The following is a 22,892-nucleotide window of genomic DNA, read 5'->3' on the forward strand; positions in this document are numbered from 1 at the left end:
ACCCCTGCTGTGCGCAGGGTCGCCAACCACTAGACCTGGCTGCCCAGAGACACATCCAGTCTGGCCTTGAATGCCTCCAGGGATGAGGCATCCACAACCTCCTTGGGCAACCTGTTCCAGTGTGTCACCACCCTGTGTGTGGAAAAACTTCCTCCTAATATCTAACCTAAACCTCCCCTGTTTCAGCTTAAAACCATTCCCCCTTGTCCTATCACTATCCACCCTTGTAAACACATGTACCCCCTCCTGTTTACACGCTCCTTTCAAATATTGGAAGGCCACAATGAGGTCTTCCCTGGAGCCTTCTCTTCTCCAAGCTAAACAATCCCAGTTTCCTCAACCTTTCTTCTTAGGAGAGGTGCTCCAGCCCTCTGATCATCTTAGTGGCTCTCCTCTGAACCTGCTCCAGGAGCTCCATGTCCTTCTCATACTGAGGACCACAGGCCTGGATGCTGTACTTCAGATGGGGCCTCACAAGAGCCGAGTAGAGGGGACAATCACCTCCCTCTCCCTGCTGGCCACACCTTTTTTTATGCAGCCTAGAACATATTTGGCCTTCCGAGCTGTAAGTGCACACTGCTGGCTCATGTCCAGTTTCTCATCTACTAGGACCCCCAGGCCCTTCTCCACAGGGCTGCTCTCAAGGAGATCTTCCCCCAGTGTGTGTAAATACCTGGCGTTACCCTGACTCAAGTACAACATACTGCACTTGGCCTTATTGCACCTCATTGGGTTTTCATGGGCCCACTTCTCCAGCCTCTCCAGGTCCCTCTGGATGGCTCCCCTTCCTTCCAATGTATTGACTGCACCGCTCAGCTTGGTGTTGTCCTCAAACTTGTTGAGGGTGCACTCAATCCCATTGTCTGTGTCATTGATAAAGATGTTGAAGAGCACCGGTCCCAAGACCGACCCCTGAGGGACACCGCTTGTGACCAGCCTCCACCCTGACACAGAACCATTAATCTCAACCCTTTGGCTGCGTCCAGCCAGCCAGTTCCTAATCCACTGAATAGTCCATCCTTCAAATCCACACTTCTCCAATTTAGAGAGAAGGATGTGGTGAGGAAACATGTCAAAGGCCTTACAGAAGTCCAGGTAGATGACATCTACCGCACTTCTCCCATCCACCGAAGCCGTAACTCCATCATAGAAGGCCACCAGATGAGGCAGGCATGATCTGCCCTTGGTGAAGCCATGCTGGCTGTCTCAAATCACCTCTTGATCTTGTATGTGCCTTAAACATAGATCTAGGAGGATCTGCTCCATGATCTTCCCAGGCAATACTGGATAGATATGATCCGAGTAGCTACTTGTTCCTAACCTCAGGGGAATCTGGTGAGTCATAAAACAGGCCTCCAATCTTCAGAACTCCTGTAATTTTCATAGTGTTCAGTTCCTATTTGCCTGTGCTCAGATTTTCTAGTTTTGGCTTCTAAACTATTATGCTAATGTCCTGCTGACTATGTGTAAATACCTTTCACATGAATGAATTCAGGTAAAACTCTTTGTTTAATTATTACTTTTTTTGACTAAACTCTGAATTTCTGATGTCTTTTCATAGAATCACAGAATTGTAGGGGCTGGAAGGGACCTTCAGAGATCACATCCAGCCTCCCTGTAAAGCTGGCCCCCTAGAGCAGGCTACAGAGGTAGGCATCCAGGTGGGTCTTGAATATCTCCAGAGAAGGAGAATACAAACTCCCCCTGGGCAGCCTGTTGCAGTGCTCAAACACCCTTACCATGAAGAAGTTCCTTCACACATTGGTGCAGAACTTCCTATTCTCCAGCTTATGGCCGTTTTCCCTTTTCCTCTCCCTACAGACCACTGAAAAGAGGTTGGCCATGTCCCTTTGACTCCCATACTTAAGATATTTATATACATAAATCAGATCCCCTGAATCTTCTTTACTCAAGGCTGAACAGGCCCAGGTCACCCAGCCTTTCCTCCTAAGAGAGGTGCTCCAGGCCCTTTATCATCTTTGTGGCCCACTGCTGGACTCTCTTCAGGAGATCCCTGTCTTTTTTGTATTGGGGAGGCCAGAACCGAATACAGTACTCCAGGTGAGGCCTGACCAGGGCGGAGGAGGAGAATCACCTCCCTTGACCTGCAGGCCACACTCCTTTTAATCTACCCCAGGATCCCATTGGCCTTCTTGGCCACCAGGGCACACTGCTGGCTCATGGCCAACCTGCTGTCCACCAGGACCCTCTGCAGAACTCCTTCCCAGCAAGTCATGCCCCAACCTGTACTGGTGCACGAGGTTATCCCTTCCCAGGTGTAAGACTCTACACTTGCTTTTGTTAAACCTTATCTAGTTTATTGTTGCCCAGCATTCCAGACTGTCCAGGTCTTGCTGAATGGCAGCACACCCTTCCAATGTGAGTGTCAGCCACACCTCCCAGCTTTGTATCATTGGCGTGCTTACTGAGGGTGGACACTATCCCGTCATCAAGGTCATTGATGATGATGTTGAACAAGACCGGAATCAGCACCAACCCCTGGGGAACACCTCTCATCACAGGTCTCCAACTGGACTCTGCACTGCTGATCACAACCCTCTGAGCTCAGCCAGTTCTCAACCCACTCCACCGTTCACTCATCTATCCCACACTTTCTCAGGTTTGTTATCAGGATGTCTTGGGAGACAGTATCAAAAGCCTTGTTGAAGTCAAGGTCGATAACATCCACTGCTCTCCTCCCATCTACCCACATAATCCCTAGTCTTCCTCTTACTGCTAACATGGGAAGGGAAGGGAAGGGAAGGGAAGGGAAGGGAAGGGAAGGGAAGGGAAGGGAAGGGAAGGGAAGGGAAGGGAAGGGAAGGGAAGGGAAGGGAAGGGAAGGGAAGGGAAGGGAAGGGAAGGGAAGGGAAGGGAAGGGAAGGGAAGGGAAGGGAAGGGAAGGGAAGGGAAGGGAAGGGAAGGGAAGGGAAGGGAAGGGAAGGGAAGGGAAGGGAAGGGAAGGGAAGGGAAGGGAAGGAAAGGGAAGGGAAGGGAAGGGAAGGGAAGGGGAGGGGAGGGGAGGGGAGGGGAGGGGAGGGAAGGGAAGGGGAGGGGAGGGGAGGGGAGGGGAGGGGAGGGGAGGGGAGGGGAGGGGAGGGGAGGGGAGGGGAAGGGGAGGGGAGGGGAGGGGAGGGGAAGGGGAGGTGAAGGGGACTTTCCAAGTGCAACAGCAGCTTGGAGAGAGGACTGAAAAAGGTGTGAGAGAAACTGCCCTGCAGATAACCACTTCAGTGCAGAAGGAGGACAGGTGGTTCATTTCTCACTACTCTAGTAATAGTGAAAGGTTAACATCATACTATATATATATATTATGTTAATCTCCCTATGCTGCATATGTTTTGCCTGTGACAGTAACCAGTGAGTGATTTCCCTGTCCTTATCTCAAACCTGGAAAGCCTTTTCATTGCATTTTCTCCTGCAGTTCCTTTGAGAAGGAGTGAGAGAGTGGTGGTGGAATTTAGATTGGCCTGTGTGAAACCACCACACAAACAACAGATACAATTCTTAAATGTATGTTGTATTTATGCTGGCAAATTTAAAGAATTTTTCATTCCCAATTCTTAATTGTGAATTTAAATGCAACGTTCATTTCAGATATTAGTTACATAACCATAATTACCTTTGAGCAAATATCAAATGTATTTTCTTGCACACTTGACTCTCTTTTAAACAGATAAATGATATTTTCAATATTCACTGAAAAATAAAAACAAATCAGTATAGAAAATATAGCTATACTGGTCACATGCTGTACTGCATTAGCTTTTCTCGTAAGTATACGCAGACCCCTCCACCCCCCCCCAAACACACATACACACATACATAATTTTAAATTTAAGCTGATTGCATTGGATTACACAACAATGTTAATTACATTGTGTTTTTGTTTGTTTGTTTGTTTGTTTGTTTTACTCTCTCTCTCTCTATATATATACACACAGAGATATAAACTTGGTGTAGGAGAAAGAAGGAAAAAGGTTATTTTTTTTCCTTATTATGATTAAAATAAGCTACTATACTTTATGGTTAAAACTAATCCCTTCTAGGAATAGCTTATATTCTACTCACAACCAATGCATCACTTCACTTTTCTATAGTAATTATTTTCTAAGATTCTTAACAAAGGATATTTTATTGTGGCCTTTTGACTTTTAATGCTTTTGTTTCAAATCAGTTCTCTTTTTTCATATATTCCTGCAATCTTTTCATGAAAAAGACATTATAACACAATCAAGAACACAAATTAGTTGTTTTCCCACATCAAATATTCTGCCATTCTCATTTTCCTAGCATAATTTCTTTGGAAGATATGTGATACATTTGTTATAATGAGGAGCCCTCAGTTGATACAAGGAATAATAGATTGCAGTTCTTCTGGTCTATTCCATTGAACAGACAGACTTTTCCTGTCTTAATTTGATGGTTCTGTTCATTCTTTCCATCAGATTGACATTTTTAATTTATATTTTAGAGCCAATTACAGTTTTTCAAGTAAATCCCAACAGGATATCTATTTTAACAGTGAGGTGTTGCTATTGCTTATACTGAAAAAGTTTCCACCTACAAAAAAGAAAGGAAAAAAAAAAAAATAGAAAACTACTACATTGTTTTATTTTCCCAGCATGGTGATGAAGACCCTGGGAAATGTATTTTAAATAGAGAAGTTATACAATTTTTCATTGAGATGCGTATTAATCATTCATCTTGTTTCTCATGGTTAATCTGTGTAAGGAGTAAGGTAAAACCTTAGAATTATCTCATATAATGTATGATTCTGTTTGTGTCTATCACTGTCTTCTTTCCAATCTGTCTGGATTTTTTTTATTCCCTCATAACCTACTGGAGATAATTTACATAAGACAAGTTCTTCTAAATCTGCTCTAGCATTATCTTGTTTTATTTGCATATGATCAAGCAGCTGTCTGTTGCTGAAGTTTATGTTGGTTCATGGGATTTTAAAGATGAGTCCTGTGGCAATAGTTTTCTTCTGCCTGTAGCAAGATAGTTTCTTTTTTTTTTTTTTTTTTAAATTATCTCTGCACCAATATTTGACATATCAGAGAAGCAGAAGATATGAACAGATTAACATTCTATTCATGAATAAAATATTCTATTCATGAATAAAAGCAATGAAAGCTGTATTTTTTAATGGGATTTATAGTTTTACTAATTTCTGGGTACAAGAGGCTTGTATTTAATTCTTTGTTAAAAATAGAGTTAGAATGAATGCAAAATAAGAAAACAAAATTTTGTAGCATGCCTTTAAAAGCAAGTCTCATGTTCCAACATTATGGAGATCTGTGTGTGATTGAAGAAGTAATTTACATGTATTCCAATCTCAGCTTATGTGTTAAAATCATATTTTTTTCTTATATACATATATATATATATATATATAAAATTGACCTTGAATTTTCCTTTGCAGAAACACTATGAGAAAGACATTTTGCAAATTCTGGATAATTTAAATCATTCCTTGATATCTTTTACATCTTTAGAGCTGACAGCTTCTATTCACCAGTAATATAGCTTTCGTAGCCTTGATGGTTCTGCAGCCATGCAGGAAACTTTTCTCTTGGAACAGAAAAAGTAATAAAGAATAAAATCAATCTGTCATAATTTAGAGATATTATATTAGCTGTCATATTCCAAGATGGTTATCTTAAGCTCTCTGTATAGTCAGTAGAAATAGACACCTTCACAATGAAGCTCATCTCATTCTATCTAGTTGTGATAGATTAAAAGAGTCACTCCCAGGAGATACCTGTTCTCTTCATTTCCTGTAGGGAATCACAAGGTGCCTAACTAAAATGCAGACATCTAATTCTTAGGTGCTTAAGCTGGTGGAATGAATCTAGGATTTTATTTATTTATTTATTTATTTATTTTTCATAGCTATTCTGTTAACTGAAGGCTAAGGAATTTTAAGAGTGTGAGAAACAACTTTATAAAACATTTTGTTGTTGTTGTTGTTGATGATGTTTTTGTTTATAAAAAAATGTTTATCTTGTCCCTTTCCTTTCCAAATGAAGTAATCTTCGCTAGCTGCATGAGAGACTTTAGGGATGGGAATCAAGTTTAAAATTATCCATATCCTATACTGCTTGAGATATTATTGGATATCCAAGATATCTGTTTAGCATTTGTAGATAGGACATGCTACCCAGAGGAGGTCCATCCACTTCTGAAATGACAACTGGACAAAGGTGGAATAACTTTGAGCACGTCAAATAACATTAGACGTCTATTATTAGACATATTGATGAGATGCCTGGGTGGGACTCAGCTTGCTCTGAGTTTAGGAGACCACAGAGTAGACATTTTCTTGTGTTGCTTGAGCTCCCATTCTCTCCTAGCAGCTTAAGGGGAGGAATCACCCTTAAGCACTTAGTTTCATTTTAGATATTCTAGTTTATCCCACCTTTTGACTTGTGTTGCATCTTGTTGACACAGGCGCTAAGAGAAAACCACACCTTTTGGAGTGGAACAATACTCTATGTGACCTGAAATGGCATTGAAATTGAGTATCATTTGATATACATGCTCATATATTAATACACGCGCATATGTATTTGTGTGTGTATATATGGATATATATGTACAAACTCTCAGAATAACCTAATATCATGTAGATCAGCAGAACCATTTTAGATTTAAGTAAGAAAGGGAAAGACAAAAAATTTAAAACTGTGTCCATGTAAGCATATATTCCCACGTGTGCAGAAATATGAGTGATATTAAAGAAAGTGTGAAGAAAAAAGAGAGAAACACACACACACACACACACACACACACACATACACACACACACACACACACACACACACACACACACAAAAAAACACTCTAACTCAAGTTTACACTAATGTTCTTACATTAGTGTTCTTACACTAATTCCCCTCCTCCCTCCACATTCCTCCCCACTCCTCTTTTTTTCCTGCTACATTTGAACTCATTTAAAACATAAATTCTTTGGTAGAGTGTTCATGTTTCTACAACACACTAATCAAACCCATGGGTAATATAAAATAAATAATAGCCCTCATGGACTTCAGTAGAAAACAGTCATGCAGATGACTACAAAGTACTCAGAGGAATCTGAACACAAGACAGCTATTACTTTAGAAATACTGAAATCCTTGGTCGCATTCAGAAGGACAAATGGGCCTAAGTTTATGTAAAAGAGAAGGCCCATAAATTCTTTAGGAATTTTGTAGATTGCTGATATGATTTTGAAATATTCATTGTGTCAAGTGTATTGATCAAAACACCCTAAACAATTATCACATCCTTAGCAAATAAAACAAGGACCTTGGTGAAGTGTATTAACTGACTTTTTTTACTCTGAATTCACAAACTATTTCTTCATTCTGAGTGGGCTTTTTTTTTTTTTTTTAAGACATTACTAACAAATATTAACTCATCAGATCAGCAGTAGTGAAGTAGGAATGAATCACAACATTTTACTTCCTCTAGTATATGAAGTATTTGTTTGTGTTTATGCATATGTATGTTTTTCTGTAGCTGAGTATTCTTATTTTTGAAATCTATTTTAGCAATATTAGCAATGCCAGTTTAAGTTCACTGATACTTCTGTGCTGGTAATCTAGATACAATAGAGTTTTAAACTCTGCAGTTCATTTCTTCTAAAGTTAAGGACACAATATACTAATTTTACACACTGAATTTGTTAACTTTCTTTTGATTCAGTGATCCACTGAGCTTTTATAATTATTTTTCCACAATAATATAACCTGCAAGATTTTTAAAATCACACTGTCTTCTTCTAGAGATTCTATTTTCTCACTGAAGATTACCTTCCCCCAGTAATCTCATTTTCTTAACTCCGAATTTTAGGAATGCCTGCCTCTAGTATTACTTGTTTGTTTGTTTGTTTTGTTTTGTTTTGTTTAATGCTAGTAGTATGTTGTTTACATTTCTACCTTGGTGTACTGCTATCACCATTACTTGCTCAGTGTAGGCCTCTTATGCTGTAGAACCTTCCATACATTTTTTTTTTTTTTTTTTTAATAAAAGTACAGACACAAGTTCTGTATGATCTTTAACTAAATCCTTTGCTTCTTATTTATGTTGGAAAAAACAACAACAACAACAACCAAAAAAAAAAAAAAAAACCCACAAAACCACAACTTTTTACACTGGTAAAATGATGAAGGAGACTATTTTGAAAGACCCACTTCATAGTAAAATGTCATTAGTATTAAAGTACTGTTTATAGTAGTATCTTTCCTCTATATTAACCTTCACTTTATTTCTAAAATTTTGAAATCCTTCTTCAAGTTAGTATATCAGTGTCAATAACCACATCAAAATTTCAGAGGTTTCATTCTTTTTTGTTTATTGTTTTCTTTCTTCCTCAGTCATTTCCTGACTCTTACAACAAAACAGATATTTGTAAGTAGGACCTTTACAATTATCTAGTTTCATTTTGATAGCTACTCATTTAATGTCACACTGACTCCATCAAGAGAACGACATACTTTTATTGCACAGAACAAATAAGAAATGACTTCAGAATGGCAAACAACTACAGCACAAGAGTGAATACTTTGTCATTTTGTTCTGAAAAACAGTATGTTTCCACTTAAAAAAATGAATAAATATTTAAATCTTAAGGATAAAGATATTCTTCTGCTTTGTGACACTGCAGCTAAGGTATTTCTGTCTACAAGACACTTCATGTAAGAGTCTGATGATTCTGTTAGCACATATATTCAGAAAAATGAGGGAGGGAACTCCTTCAAGGAAGATTATAGACATAATGGTTTGTAAGTTAAATCTTTCTGAGAGGACTGTGTTTAAAATTTTGTTATTAGTTGTTGATCACATTGCCACATAAACTGTAAGAACAGGGTAGAGAATCAAAGCAAAGGTCACCAGTATGCAGGTCATGTTGCAATATATAAAAAGGGCAAAGTGCAAACAGAAACATCAGATCTGATATCCACCCCTAGTATTGTTCCATTTTCCTGTTATTTTCAGCTAAAATAATTTGTTGATCTGGATTTTGTTTTGCACATTTCATGCCCTCAGTATTGTTTTTTCTTTGGTCTAGTCTCGTGTTTTGGTGAACATGTAATTTTTTGTATCCACTCTATCCTTTTCAAGGAATTCACATAACTCCTGTCCACTGACTGAAAAATCAAATATTCTGTGCATTTAAAACACACCATGTCTCCCTAAAAATTTTTAATTGTTTCTTTCCCAAATATCTTTTTTGTTGCTACATCAACATTACCTTTCTTGACATTGTGGAGCCATTTCTAAGAAAACTTTCTGCAGCTCAGAAATCATACTGTATTTATTATCGGGTACAGCACAGTAGTAGCCTTTGTCACTACCGCTCCAGGATATATGTGGTTTCAGTACAAAGTTTAAATGTACAGTTTGTTTGCTCTGTCCATAGTGTGGGAAATATTTCTTTTTCAGCTCTTATTTATTCACTGGCTGTGCGTTTGAGATCACTTTTCCAGAATATATTCAAAACACTCAGTATGATCATGAACTTCTAGCAGAGTAGTTGTGTTTTTCCTCCTGGAATACTCTCAAAGCTTTGGCTGGCAGAGATACTGAAAATATATCCTCCTATGTGTTCTGAGTCACAGCAAGTTTTCTCACATGTAGCTCAGTAGAGCCTTAATTTAAAAGGGAGTGAACTGCCAATAGAGCGTACTCTGCAAGTAAACCTCAGTTCTGAAATAGATTAGAAAACTTATCTTTAGTAGTCTTCAGAAGAAGTTCACAGAGAACTTATTACTACAGGCTTCCATTAAAGTTGAGCTTTCATAATAATTGGTAATTGATATACTGTTCTTTGTTAACATTTTGTTGTTCTGGATTAATTTAGATCTTGTGCTTTAGTGAGGACTTTTTTATTTTATTTTATTTTATTTTATTTTATTTTATTTTATTTTATTTTATTTTAACCTCATTAAAATAATACATTTATCTGAATCTCCAAGATTTAAAGTCCAGATCAAGCATTTTTAGGCATCTGGTTCTCATTATTTTTAATAGGATGAAAGTTTCTGAATCTTTGTCTCAATTTTTATCTAAGTTTTGCTGAAGTACTTGGTAGAAGTCATTGATGTCTTGCTTTTGAAGGAGTGAGCTTTTACTTTGGTGAAAAAAAAATATGTAACAATATTATTTGTGATTATTCAGCATTTTAAGTGCAAACTGATATGATTTCAACCCAATGCAAATCATTAGTTCTGGTAATAAAGATTTTAGTGGTAATAAAGGTTTTAAAGCATCAAGATGCTTTAAGAAGTTTTAAAGTGGTAAATAAACCGTAAAATGTAAATATCTGTTAGCATAGCATCATAACGTTTGATTAAGTTATTAATAACTGCAAGTAATTTTGAAGTAAAAAAGAGCATTATCAGTTCAGGTACATGAAAAGACAAAATAAGTCACATACCTCCTCTAATAGAAAGAATAACAAAGAATCGTAGTTGATAGGAATTGAGTTTGACTCTAAAAAAAAAAAAATTAATTTCCATATTGGTTAAAAACATATCTATTTCCTGTTTTAATTCTGTGTTAATTTCATCTAACTGATGTTGACAATGGTAACTTCTATGTTCTGTGTTAGTGGCTTTCAGCTTTCTTCAGACTACAGACCTCTACAAAATATTGACTGGGCCTTTTATTTAAAAGCTAAACCTAATAATGATTAGCTTTTGAGATAATTTTTCTCACATTTCTTTCACAGATCAATTTTATGTACTTCATAAGCCCTTACAGGTTAATGTACCAGTCATAAAAAACATTATTGTTTGTTGTCAGCTGAACCAAATAACCAAATTCCATTCATTATCAAAATTTCTGTTGCTATTTCCATGGCTAAGGATGTAGAATACAATCTAATCCCTTTCCCCGAGTCACAGTTTGGGATACAGACCTGTATTCACCGTATGTACCTCCTATCTATTAGGTATTTACACTTGTACTTTCGATCAACATCCAGGCCCTGATCATTGTAGCAGAAAAAAAATTGTAGGAGAAAAAATAAATAAATTAATAATAATTAAAATAATTAAATAAATAAATAATCAGTGCCTTATGTGCCTACACACCAGAATGTCAATTGCTATCAAGAGGTAAAGGTAACTGAAAATAGCTAAAGACCTAACTGAAGATAGCTAAAGATTTCTTTTTACTGTGTATGATACGTTTGATGATGTGTTCTGTATGAGACAGCCAGTGATAACTGTGGCCTATGCAAGCAATACAATTTCTTGCAGGACTTCTCGCTTCTTGCTGCCCAATGTTTTCAAGCCTCCATGGAGTTTGAACCATAACCACCACTCCTGCTCAAAAGTAGAGCATCTGAAATGGCACCTGTGTGAGGAAGTAAATCCTGACAGTTATTTAGGCACAAAAGGTTAGGCACAAAATGTTAGCAGCTGGTAATGCAGATGCTGATTAACATGCTGAAGTCAGAGAATCATAACCAGCTTCGTGTCTAGGGTTGAAAGCAGGCCGATGAGATAATGTGTCCCTTGATCATTTGTACAGGCTCTTACACAAGCAAAAGCTTCCATTTACATTTTATTGTCTTTTACTATATATTCTAATTTTCACTTTATTCTTTATTTTCTTTCTTTCCCCTTCTTCTAATATTCACTCCCAAATTATAGTTTACCACCTTCAGAGAAAATAGAAAGAAAAAGATTCCTACAAAACTAATAAAATGTGGAATTGTATGACAAGGTTTCTTGTAGAGGCAGTGCTTTATTATTAAAAAAAAAAAAAAAAAAAAAAAGCAACAGAATGTTTAAACTAAATAAATAAACGTGCAGAAAGTATCTTAAACAAGAACACAGATTTCAGAAGCACTGTGCTACTAAGTTCAAAACTGCAATCTGAAAAACTCATGTACGGCATAATTTTATGCTTGCCTAACTTTTGTATAGTCTTTAGGATGAGCAGAGAACAGACAGTTGAGCATGGTTCAGTAGTATAGAAGTAGAAGCCCTGACATTCAGTGACTGTGTCAAAGAAGCATTCATGTTTTTAATTCCATCTCTATTTCACACACACACACACAAAATACCAAACCATTGTGGGAGCAGAGAAAAGAACATTGTTTTTGTATTGTGCAGTATATAATATGTGCTGACTCTCTGCCTGTGTACTTTCCAAGGTGGCAGATACATGCTGGTTTGCATTCTTTTCTGCAGTGTGTGGAACAGATCACTGGGTCACAAACTGCTTGTTTCAGTGTCCTAACAGCTATCTATAAAGACCAAGCCCATATTACTTTCTACTCCTTACTAAAAGATCTCATCCAATAAAGAGATAGATAGAAATAAGGAATTAATCTATCTTTAAAAAACGAAGTCCCTTTAAGAGAAGTCTGAATGAAGGAAATCTTCCAAAATCCTCTCCTAGCGGGTGCTTCTGTAGTATTACACCAAATGACCTCATTTCAGGAATATTTTCACTTACTGCATTTATTATATTTATAGCATATAAATATATTAAATCCCATTCTGAAAGACACAGTAACTTTCTATCAGTATATATTGTAAAGCAGCATTACTCACAGCTCTGACTTTAACTTTGGTGGGCAGGTAGGTAATTATTAGAAGTAATAGCAGCTCAGTTTTGATACCTAAATTTTCTTTGGTCTCTATGGCTCTTTCTACTGAACAGATAAGAAATGCACTTTATTCAGAAGCATATCTCGTCTTTGGAATGTTAGTAGAATTTCCATATGTACACTTACATCATAGAATCCCAGAATCATAGAATAACTTGAGTTGGAAGGAACCCATAAGGGTCACTGTGTTCAACTCCTGGTTCCATGTAGGTTCACCCAAAAATCACACCGTACAGCTGAGAGCATTGTCCAGACACTTCTTGAACTCCAGTGGCTGTCTGACATGACCACTACCCTGGGAGCTATTCCAGTGCCCAGCCACTCTCTTGGTGAAGAATCTGCTAACTAATCTAAGTAATACAATTAATATGTCCTACGAATAGACAAGATGCTAGCTCTCTCTTTTTATTAAGCCTGGCTAAAACAGTTTGGTCAGATTTAGTCCATTTAATGGTGTTTTTTTGTTTGTTTGTTTGTTTGTTTTGTTTTTTTGTTTTTCCCTTTATATTTTAAAGTAAAAAATGACAAGGCAGAGAGAAACAAGCATGTTGTAGATAAAGTACCAAATTGCTACTCCTACATAATGCTCTGGTAATTATATGGGGGAAAATTGTCCTGGGATGTATATTTATCTTTTAGACTCTTATAATCAAATATGCTTGTTATGCTGTTATGTACTCAGAAACTCCTTCATTATGTTACATAACAGGATCATGAGAGCTCAAAAGTTTAATCATGAACCACATGATGCAAAAGAAGTATTCTTTAGATAAGTTTATCAGAGGTAGCTAGGGAAGATTTATTTTTTTTTATTTTTTTTTTTTATTATTTTTTTTTGTCATGTCTACATGATCAGTAAGAGAAAAAGAGAAAAGTCAAGGTCAGTGATAGCAAGCATATTGTACTCGTGATGTGTCTGTTTGACCTGATATCCTATCACCCATTTGGATATGTCAAGTTTCAGTTTTCGTTACCCAAATTTCAAGTTTACTGGGCATTAGCAGTGACTGTCTTACTCTAGTTTCACTGTCAGCAAGAGGTCAAAGACGGTATAAGTATCCCTTTCAACTTTATGGATTCTGTGATTCTGTGAATGAGTATATCCAGTCACCTTTCAAAGTTGTTCCTGAAGGCTGGAGAAAAAATACAGTGGAAGGAAGTCCATGCTGTAAAATGTTATGTTAATTAAAGTAGGCTGGTAGATAACCTTATTTGGCATCCTGATAGCTTTTGGAAGTGCAACAGGAATGTGATGTTGCAGACATTAAGGAATAGGAAATAGGGGAAAACATACACACACACACTCGCACACAAACAAACAAACAAACAAACAAAAACCAAAAAACCTATCAAACCCATGCTACAAATACCAAAACCAGAAATACATCTCCTTTACCAGTAAGTTATACCATGTTTTTGGCTAGGAAGCAGACTTGTCATTATATTGAACTTAAAACTTGGAAGAAAAAATGAAGATGGGAAACAAGAAGCAGCTTAGACAGTGGACAGCAGAGTCAGAGGGAACTGGCAGAAGTCTATTGAGTTCACCATGAGGACAGATGCTATTACTAGTAGAATAACCTCCAGAGGCAGAAACAAATCCTATGATGGCTAAGTGAAAAGAAATAGACAAGATGAAAACAAGCATATAAAAACACAGGAAAACAAAACAAAGGAAAACCAAACAGGATACACACACAAACAAAAGCAAAACCATAACATGTGTTTGTGCTTATTTTAAATATTTACAACAATGAAACTCCAGTCTTTGGCCAAACTTCCACTTGTGACCACTTAAGTTGAATCTGTTAAACCAAAAAAAAAAAAAAAAAAAGTATTTCTAATTTGAGTACATTCCTTGAGAATGATGATTTCTTTGTAATCTTTAACAAAATATTTCATTCTATCCTGCTGTTTGGAAATTAGATGAGGAAGGAGGAAACTGGATTTCTCTGAATGTCTTTCAAAGAATATGCTGGATTTACATAAGCATCCATTCTGGGATGAGAATTCTGGCAAGCTACCCTGAGTGGAACAAAAAGCTGTTCCAGTTATTCTTGCATTTTTTTTACTTGTGAGACTGAAACCACACCTAAGCCTTAGGAGGAACTAACACAAGTTTTTTTCTTTCACACAAAGTCTCTAGAAGGCAGACTAGGAGAGTGAAAAAAAAAAAAAAAAATAGAAAGTCAAGTCATCCTTTGTATTTTTTTTTTTTGGCCCAACCTTAATTGGAAGGATGGAGAAGAAAGGAAGGTTAACCTCTTCTTTCAGGGATTAAGCAGCATTTCTTTTAGAGCAGTTCTTCCTCTTTCTTCTAGATCTACCTCTACACAAGGTTGAAAGATGAAATGAAGGGATCATTTATGCTGATTTAGAGCTGCTGGTACAAGGTAACTTTTATTACCCTTTTGCTGTTCAGACAGCATGCCTAAAGTTCCTGTATACAACTCCTGTGACTTTTAAAAAAGTCAGAACTAGGCCCACAGATTGTCACATCCTGCAGTTCTTTGCACCGCTTTAGAAGCCCAATAATTTCTTTGCTATCCTACTTCACATGAAGTTTGGAAGGAGCCATAACAAAGTTAGGATTTCAGCTATATATACCTACCGGAGATAGATTTGTGTGGAAATTATTTTTTATTGTTATCTTGAAACAATTAGCTGTTCAGAGATATCCAAGAATTTATACCTATTATTGCTGTTATCGTTGTTATTCTTTAATGCACAGTAGTGTCAGGAAGGCTCATCAATCTGATATTAAAATGTTTATTTTAGGTTCTGTCTACTGTGGAGCAAATATGATCTCTGTCACACATTGAAGGCTCGTTCTCAGTTCCTGAGAGTATGGAATTTGTTTGATAATCTGTCGATTTTCATGCAAGGGTTTTATTTTGGTGGACACAAAGGCAAGGAGGTATAATATTTGTTCTTCACTGTTGAACTTCATGCTATGTGTTAACCTGCCTAGAGAAAAATATTTGCTTGTTCTTTGGATTTCCACCAGAATATTTCTTTTAAAAGAAAGATTTCTAGAACAATTTTCTAAAGGTTATTGCCTTTATAAGTTCGCAAACAAATTATTTAGGAAGACTAGATCTTTTTTTTCACAATTCATTAGATAAAGAATTTATCTAATGAATTTTTGTTTCACAAAAGTGAACATTTGTATCTTTATTTGTTTGTTTGTTTTAATTAGATCTGTAATTAAAAATAATTTCTATTTTGCCCTAATGATAATTTTTCTTTCATGTTAAATATGAGGCAATTCAGGAGACAAGGAATATTATACCAGTTCACCAGTCAGATGAAAATAGAAGCATTAGATTCTCAGTTACTGAAACCTGCAAAATATGTGAACTTGAAAAAAGTCCTCAGGTAACAATCAACTGCAAACCATATTTTGTGTGCCAATGTCTATATAATTAGTTGCCACAGGGAAGTGTTATAGTACTGTAGTTATAAATTATTTAAAATAGTGTCTTAATGACATTGAACTTTTTCCTCTTCTTTGATTAGAAATATGCTTCTGCCACCAATTGAACATTATTTTATTAACAAGCTGATTTTTTTCTTCTGTTTAGAAAATTATGAGGTATGTAAATATTAGGGATAAAGCAGTGAGTTCTGCATTACGTTTCTTCTGCAGACAAGTATGTGCACAAGAGATGTTTGATAATAAGTTTATTGTTAGATTCAATAAAAGTTGTTATTTTTTCTTATTTTATGTCAATAGATTTTAAGATATCTGCATTAGATGTTTTCTGGAAGTGTTTTTTTCCTTGTTTGTTTGGCTGTTTTTCAGCTGCCTTTTTATTTCTCTTTGATCAACTAGGCCTCTCTTAGTTTTCTGTTTTTTAAAAAACAACTTGAACTGATAGCAACTATACATATATTATGTGACATTCATCACCACACTGTTCATTATAGCTGATGTATTGCAGGGAGCATGACTTTCAGTTCACTGAACTAGGAGTTTGCCAACTAGAATGCAAAATTATATGGTGTCCTGCTGAGGGCAGCAAACCACTCAACATACATGTTTTTAATAAGCCATTTGCTGCTTTGTGCAAACCAATTCAGAAATTACAAATGATGAGAAAATATGCTTTGTTTGGCTTAGAAATAATGTGGCTCAGAAGCTGTATTTTTTTTTCCTCCATTTTATCAGTCACAGTCTGATATAGTTTTCTAATAATTAACAATAACTTTTATTCTTAATAGTGCTTATTCAAATTTATATACCAGAATAGAATTGATCCACAGATGAGCACAGATATTAAAAATGAAAGCCATAGTAACATCAAAGCACAGCAAAAAGCAACTTGTTTCTTTTTTCATTTATATGGCTTGATATATGACGTAAAAAATAATACAGGATCAAGGGCTGTCTCTCTTTCAAAACCACAAGATGTTTTGATGATTTGAGCTAAATGCTAAAGTAATTCATTGGAGGAAAAAAAAGAAAGAAAAAAAAAAAAGATCTGAAATTGCTGAAAAGTGAGGAAGAGTATAAAAAGTAAATCTCAGCAGCTGGAAAAACATAAAGACATATTTATTCATATGTCTTCCCTCAGGGATCAAAATCCTTCTTTTCAGTGATCTTTTCGATAACCTTTGTTCATGACTTGCTTTGGAAACAACTATCCAAAGAGAAAAACTACCACCAAATTGACATTGTTTAGTGTTCTGCAAGACTAAAATAAATGGTTGCTTTTTGTTTGTTTTTTGGTTTTACTTTTACTTTTACTCTTTTTTTAATTATTTATTACATTTATTATAAAAATTTACGACCAATGTATCCAAACTTTGGAAATATCTATTCATTTTGTCCATGTGTTGCTGACTTTGGCTTCTATTTCCCCTGATTGATATCAGAAAGGGAAATATGTGTGATGGGAAAATGGTTTACTTGATATTTTTTTTGTGAAATGGAAAAATAATGTTATGCTTCATGCTGAGCAATAAGCAAAGAACATTTTAGAGGAAACATGGGCTGCAATTATTGTTAAGCATATTTGTTAGGTATGTGCTTGAAATTATTTCAAACATTCAGACTCTGACTAACCTTGAATATGAAATTGCACTTTATATTTCAAATCCGTCTGTTACTCAGTACAATGTCAATGTTTTCATTCTGTATGATGTATGTTCTATTTAGAAGGAAAGGGAAGAAGTTCAGATTTTAAAAACATTCTTAAAGGCTACTGTGAAGCTGTACTTTCACAAATTACACAAACTAAGAAGTCATTTAAAATGATACATGATTATTCTTAAAATTTCACTGGGTGGTGGTTTATTAAAATACCTACTGAAGCCTTATTTATCTTTCCTTTTTCTTCTTCTTCTTGTTTTATCTAACACTGAAAAATTAATTGTTATTACATAAGTCTCCCAAAGCTGTTTTAGGAAGGTGTGGAGATTAATAAACCAAAATGTGTGCAGATGTAAAATAAACCTTGATACATCCTGGGTACTATCACATTTACTTGTAATACAGTACCACACAACATGCTTCCTAACGAAGAGCATTTATATTGCCAGAAGAATCAAGATATGAACATTGCAGATATAAAAATTAATAAGTAAATGGACTGATACATACAAGATGAAGTTTCAGCATTGTTATTTGTTCATCCCAATCTGCTATTTTATTATTATTATTATTATTATTATTTTAATACATGCCAGGCAACTTGCTACAAATTATGTGCTTTTCATCATATTAAAAAAAAAAAAAAAAAAGTGAACTTTTCTGGCTGTTTTTCTGATATCTTAGTAATTTGTCTGAAATCTCTGAATCCACATTTTATCAGGAAGAAAAAAAAGGATGAAAAAGTATGAAAATATGATTTTTACCTACAATTTTAACCTATTGTTGAAGTTTAATTTTAACTTTGACAAGTACTTCCAAAGTCTTATTAATCTTCTTGTGCAGATTATGATGAGTTTAGATATTACTTAACACATATGAACTGATGTGCAAATTAACAAGTGAATTTAAATTTTTCCCTGGAAATGTAGGTGAAAACCAAGAATTTTTCAAAGTGGTGTTGCCATGTGGTCTTCAGGGGAGGTTTTCAGAGAGATGAAGGTATAAAGGTCTATTGAGAGGGGCAGCCTTGGTTGATATGCTCTTTGATTTTTACAGTCATGGTCATCAGGCCATAACAAACAGTATGAGGAAATAAGGAAAGAAAATGAGAAACAGAAAGAATGGGGAACTCTGCTAATAAAAAAAAAAAAAAAAAAAAGTTTCTATTTGCAAGAAGTAATACATTTTCTTTTACTTTCCCGTTTTCTATTCTCTTTTTCCCCATTAAGTTCATGGTCAAGGCAGGAATCTAGCTTTCTGTATTTTTGAAGGAGATTAAATAGAAGAGATAAAGTAAAATTAATCAGCCACTGTGGAATCCAAGGGAAAAAATAAATTCATTTTTCCCATATAATCTAATGGGGAAGTGAAAAGTATAAATAGGCAAAATAAATAAATAAATAAATAAATAAATAAATAAATAAATAAATAGAAAATCTCTAACATCTTCCAAATAAACATTCCTCCCTTCTATATCATCTATTTCTTATCAATAATTCCAAATTTAGGGCAGAGCAAGCTGATATCATATAGATACATATGTATTTTAGTAAAAGAATGAGAGAGATATTTACTACTGTGAGAAATATAGGTATTGCTATTCTATTTTTTCCTCCATAATACTAACTTCTTTGCTTGTTTGTTTGTTTTCTAAACTTCTGAAAGTGTCTCAGGCTAGGATGAAGCCCTAACCCTGTAATTCATATTGGTGCTTTACTTTATCTTCTCATCCCTCTTGCCAAAGTTAAGCTGAGTATGCTTGTCTATATAGAAAAGAAGCTAGAGGACAGAGTGTAGCAATCACCGTTCTGTGGCCTAGTTTCTGGTAACTAGCTTAGCTAACGCAGCAGCACAAGCTCTTCTTGAAATCTACCACATAGTGAAGCCATCATCACCATAGGAAAATGGAGGCATAGAGATGTGCTGGATAGACAAGTCATTTTATTAGAACAACCTACATGCTTTTTTTTTTTTTTTTTTTAACTTCAGCTTCACCACATAGAATGATATCTATATTTAGATTTTCATTAGCATCCTTGAGAAAGTAAATATTCCTCTGCTCATTTGATTAATCACTACCTGTTTTCTACCTACCTTCTCAATCTCAATTTTAATAAAAATCCATGTCTTAATTTTTGGGGGGATTTCATACTTTACACTTTAGTGTAAAGTATGAAACTTCAGGCTAATAATAAGGAATGACTCTCTCTCCCCTGACTCTCCTATGTTTGAGTTTATGAATGATTGTTTTATAGGTCTACTTGCACAGAAAGATAAGGATTTTTATTATCAAATATGTGAATACTCATCTCTTTGCACATTCTTAACTTTTTCTTTATTTTGCTGTACAACAATATATTGCTATGTATTTGAGAAGAAGTGTATGCATGCACATCCTAGCATGTGAATAGTGTAAAGACAGGGTAATTAAACACTTAAAGCTGAGTTCTATACAGATTGTGTTTGGATTTAACAATATAAATACTGCCACTGTAAATTACCTGTAAAGCATCCAAACTGTGTAGGATGAATATTTTTACAAAATGAGAAGAGAGAGGAGGGCTAGATGGTAATCCCATAAGAAATAGATATATGCATAGATGCTATGTTTCCTAGCAACATAGGAATGATCTTTTATTTACTCCATTTCTACAATCTTGCTACAGTAGAAGAGGGAGAAATTACACACATTAGGTGTAATGAATCCTTAATCTCTAGTTCAGCAAAGCTAAAAAGAAATTGAAAATGTGTGTTTGTATACATAGTTCTGGATAAATATTATGAAAAGCTTATTCTTCTGCACATGGCAAATACCAGTCCCTGTTATTAGCTAGACTATCGCAGGAGTCAAAAAAGTGTTAAGAGCTTTACAAATTACAAGAGGAAAAGAAAAGCCAAAGTAAAACTTACTTTGCAGCTTACAGCTCCAACTGTTATACTTAAAGCAGTTTTTACCGGTGTTACATCATGGAAAAATACTGACATTTACTCAGACTTGTATACAATGTGTATTCATAGAGAGTACACTTGTAAGAAGAGCAGTTACTGTACGTAAAAGTTTAGCACCTAGAACTTCTTATGTAAAAAGATCTGGAAAGTTGCAGGAATCTGCCTGCAGTTAGGTAGAGATGGCAAATGTGCCTACATTTTTGCCTTTCTGGATACAGGCATCTATTTTTTTTAGCTATAGTTCTTACTCTGTACAACTTTATTTCCAGTTGAAGATCAATTATTAACTAGTGGTGTGTAGCAATAGGACAAGGAGCAATGGCCTAAAATTTGAACATAGGAAGTTCCATACTAACATGTGGAATAACTTCTTTACAGTAAGGGTGACAGAACACTGGAACAGATTACCCACAGAGGTTGTGGAGTCTCCTTCTTTGGAGATAATCAAAACTTGGCTGACAACCTACCTATGTGACCTAGTGTAGAGTACCTGGTTTAGCAGGAGAGTTGGACTCTATGTTCTTTCCAACCCCTGCAATTCTGTGATCCTGTGATTCTGTGATTAGGGTAAGTTTGGTGTGCAGTTGCAGTAAATTCCTGATTTATACATGCACATGTGCCTGTGTCTGTGGGTTCTCTCTGTATGTCAGATTGTTTTTATGCTGAGAGAGAGGATAGATATCTCCATTATACTGGATTTCCCAAAGATGCTGATGTGGGTTTGAGGGTTTTCAGAGAAGCTTGAAAACTCTCTGATCTTTTACAAACTGGAAAACAGGTAAAGGCTCATGACTAACTGTGGAGTCTGCCATTAGCAATAATCTCAATGACTTTGTATGCTTGTTGGTGTGTATATTCTGCCAAACATGTAAGTCTTCTTAGGACTTTTGGTTTTATTTCTGTGTTTGAACAGAATAATTCAAAGAGCTACCTGTCTGTCCCTCAGATATCATGTAGCGCAGCATGCAGATTTATGTCTCTCTTTCAGGTCCTTAGTCATGTTTAACCAGTACAAGAGTTAAAAGATAAGGGTTGCAGTGGGCTACTATAGAATCTTGTAAGCCTTCAAAAGGCACTACAGTGAGCAATCGTGTATTGTGTGGCCTTGTGTACAAGAAGTGCCGCAAAACTAATCTGAAACTCAAGATATATTGTTAGATCCACGTGTTCCAGAAAGCATCAATCTCACTCATGGACTACTTGGGGTATTATTCGCTGCCCAGGAAACATAACTCAGTGTTAAAAAGCTTACAGGAACTTATACAGGAAATCAGAGCATCTCTGAGACATTGGTAGATAATACAGAACAAGAAGAGAAAAAGAAACATGCTTAGGACCAGCAAAAACACTGAAGTAGCCCAAGTAATAGTCAGAAATGGCTACCTAGTTCATGAAGTATACATATATATCTCTGTAAATAAACAGAATTCAGATTAAAAATACTTTCTTTTAATATTTCATTTCCAAAACAAATCAGAATGTCCTTCTTCATTTGTAATCTTCAATATTCTTTTAATTCATATGCGCATTTCTACCTACAGTTCAGGCAAAATTACTTTGGAATGAAACTTAATCTTTTTCTTGGGAAACAGAAAACTAGAATTTTAAGGTCTCCTCATGCGCTTATTTATTTCCTCTTATTTATTGCCTGAAACTTTTATTTATTTATTTATTTATTAGTTGGTTGCCTTTGCTGTTATATTGGTATTTTCCCATGGAAGCCTCTTAGGCTTTTTATTTCCCAACTGGATATACTCATGAGATGCTGAGCATCAAGCTGTGGCATACCATTTCCAGGGGACTTCTGGAAGCAATGTTGTTTAACTTCAACCACTACTGCTTTCTCGTTAATGCAAATCCTAATTACTAAAGATGAAGCAAAAATGATTGAAAATGCTAAGAAGTGCCTGTTATATGTATCAATAACCTTCACTGACTTACTCTTTAACAGTAAAACCCTTACTACTCCCTTTCTTCCTTTCGTTTTACAACATCTTACCTCCCTCATCAGTGCAGAAAACATGGAAGCTAATACTGCCAGATACTAAATGCCCTTGATTCACATCAAATTAAGGAGAATGAGATCATACAGCAAATTACATGAATAGTTACTGCAGTGACATGAAGGTCCAGTGTATTTTCTGGAATCAAACGTTGATGTAGCAGCACTTGCATAGCTTTCTAACAAGTAAGATTTCAGTTCAGGAAGGCTTT

Source organism: Gallus gallus, chromosome 1, assembly GCF_016699485.2.
Source record: "Gallus gallus isolate bGalGal1 chromosome 1, bGalGal1.mat.broiler.GRCg7b, whole genome shotgun sequence".
Taxonomy (NCBI): domain Eukaryota; kingdom Metazoa; phylum Chordata; class Aves; order Galliformes; family Phasianidae; genus Gallus; species Gallus gallus.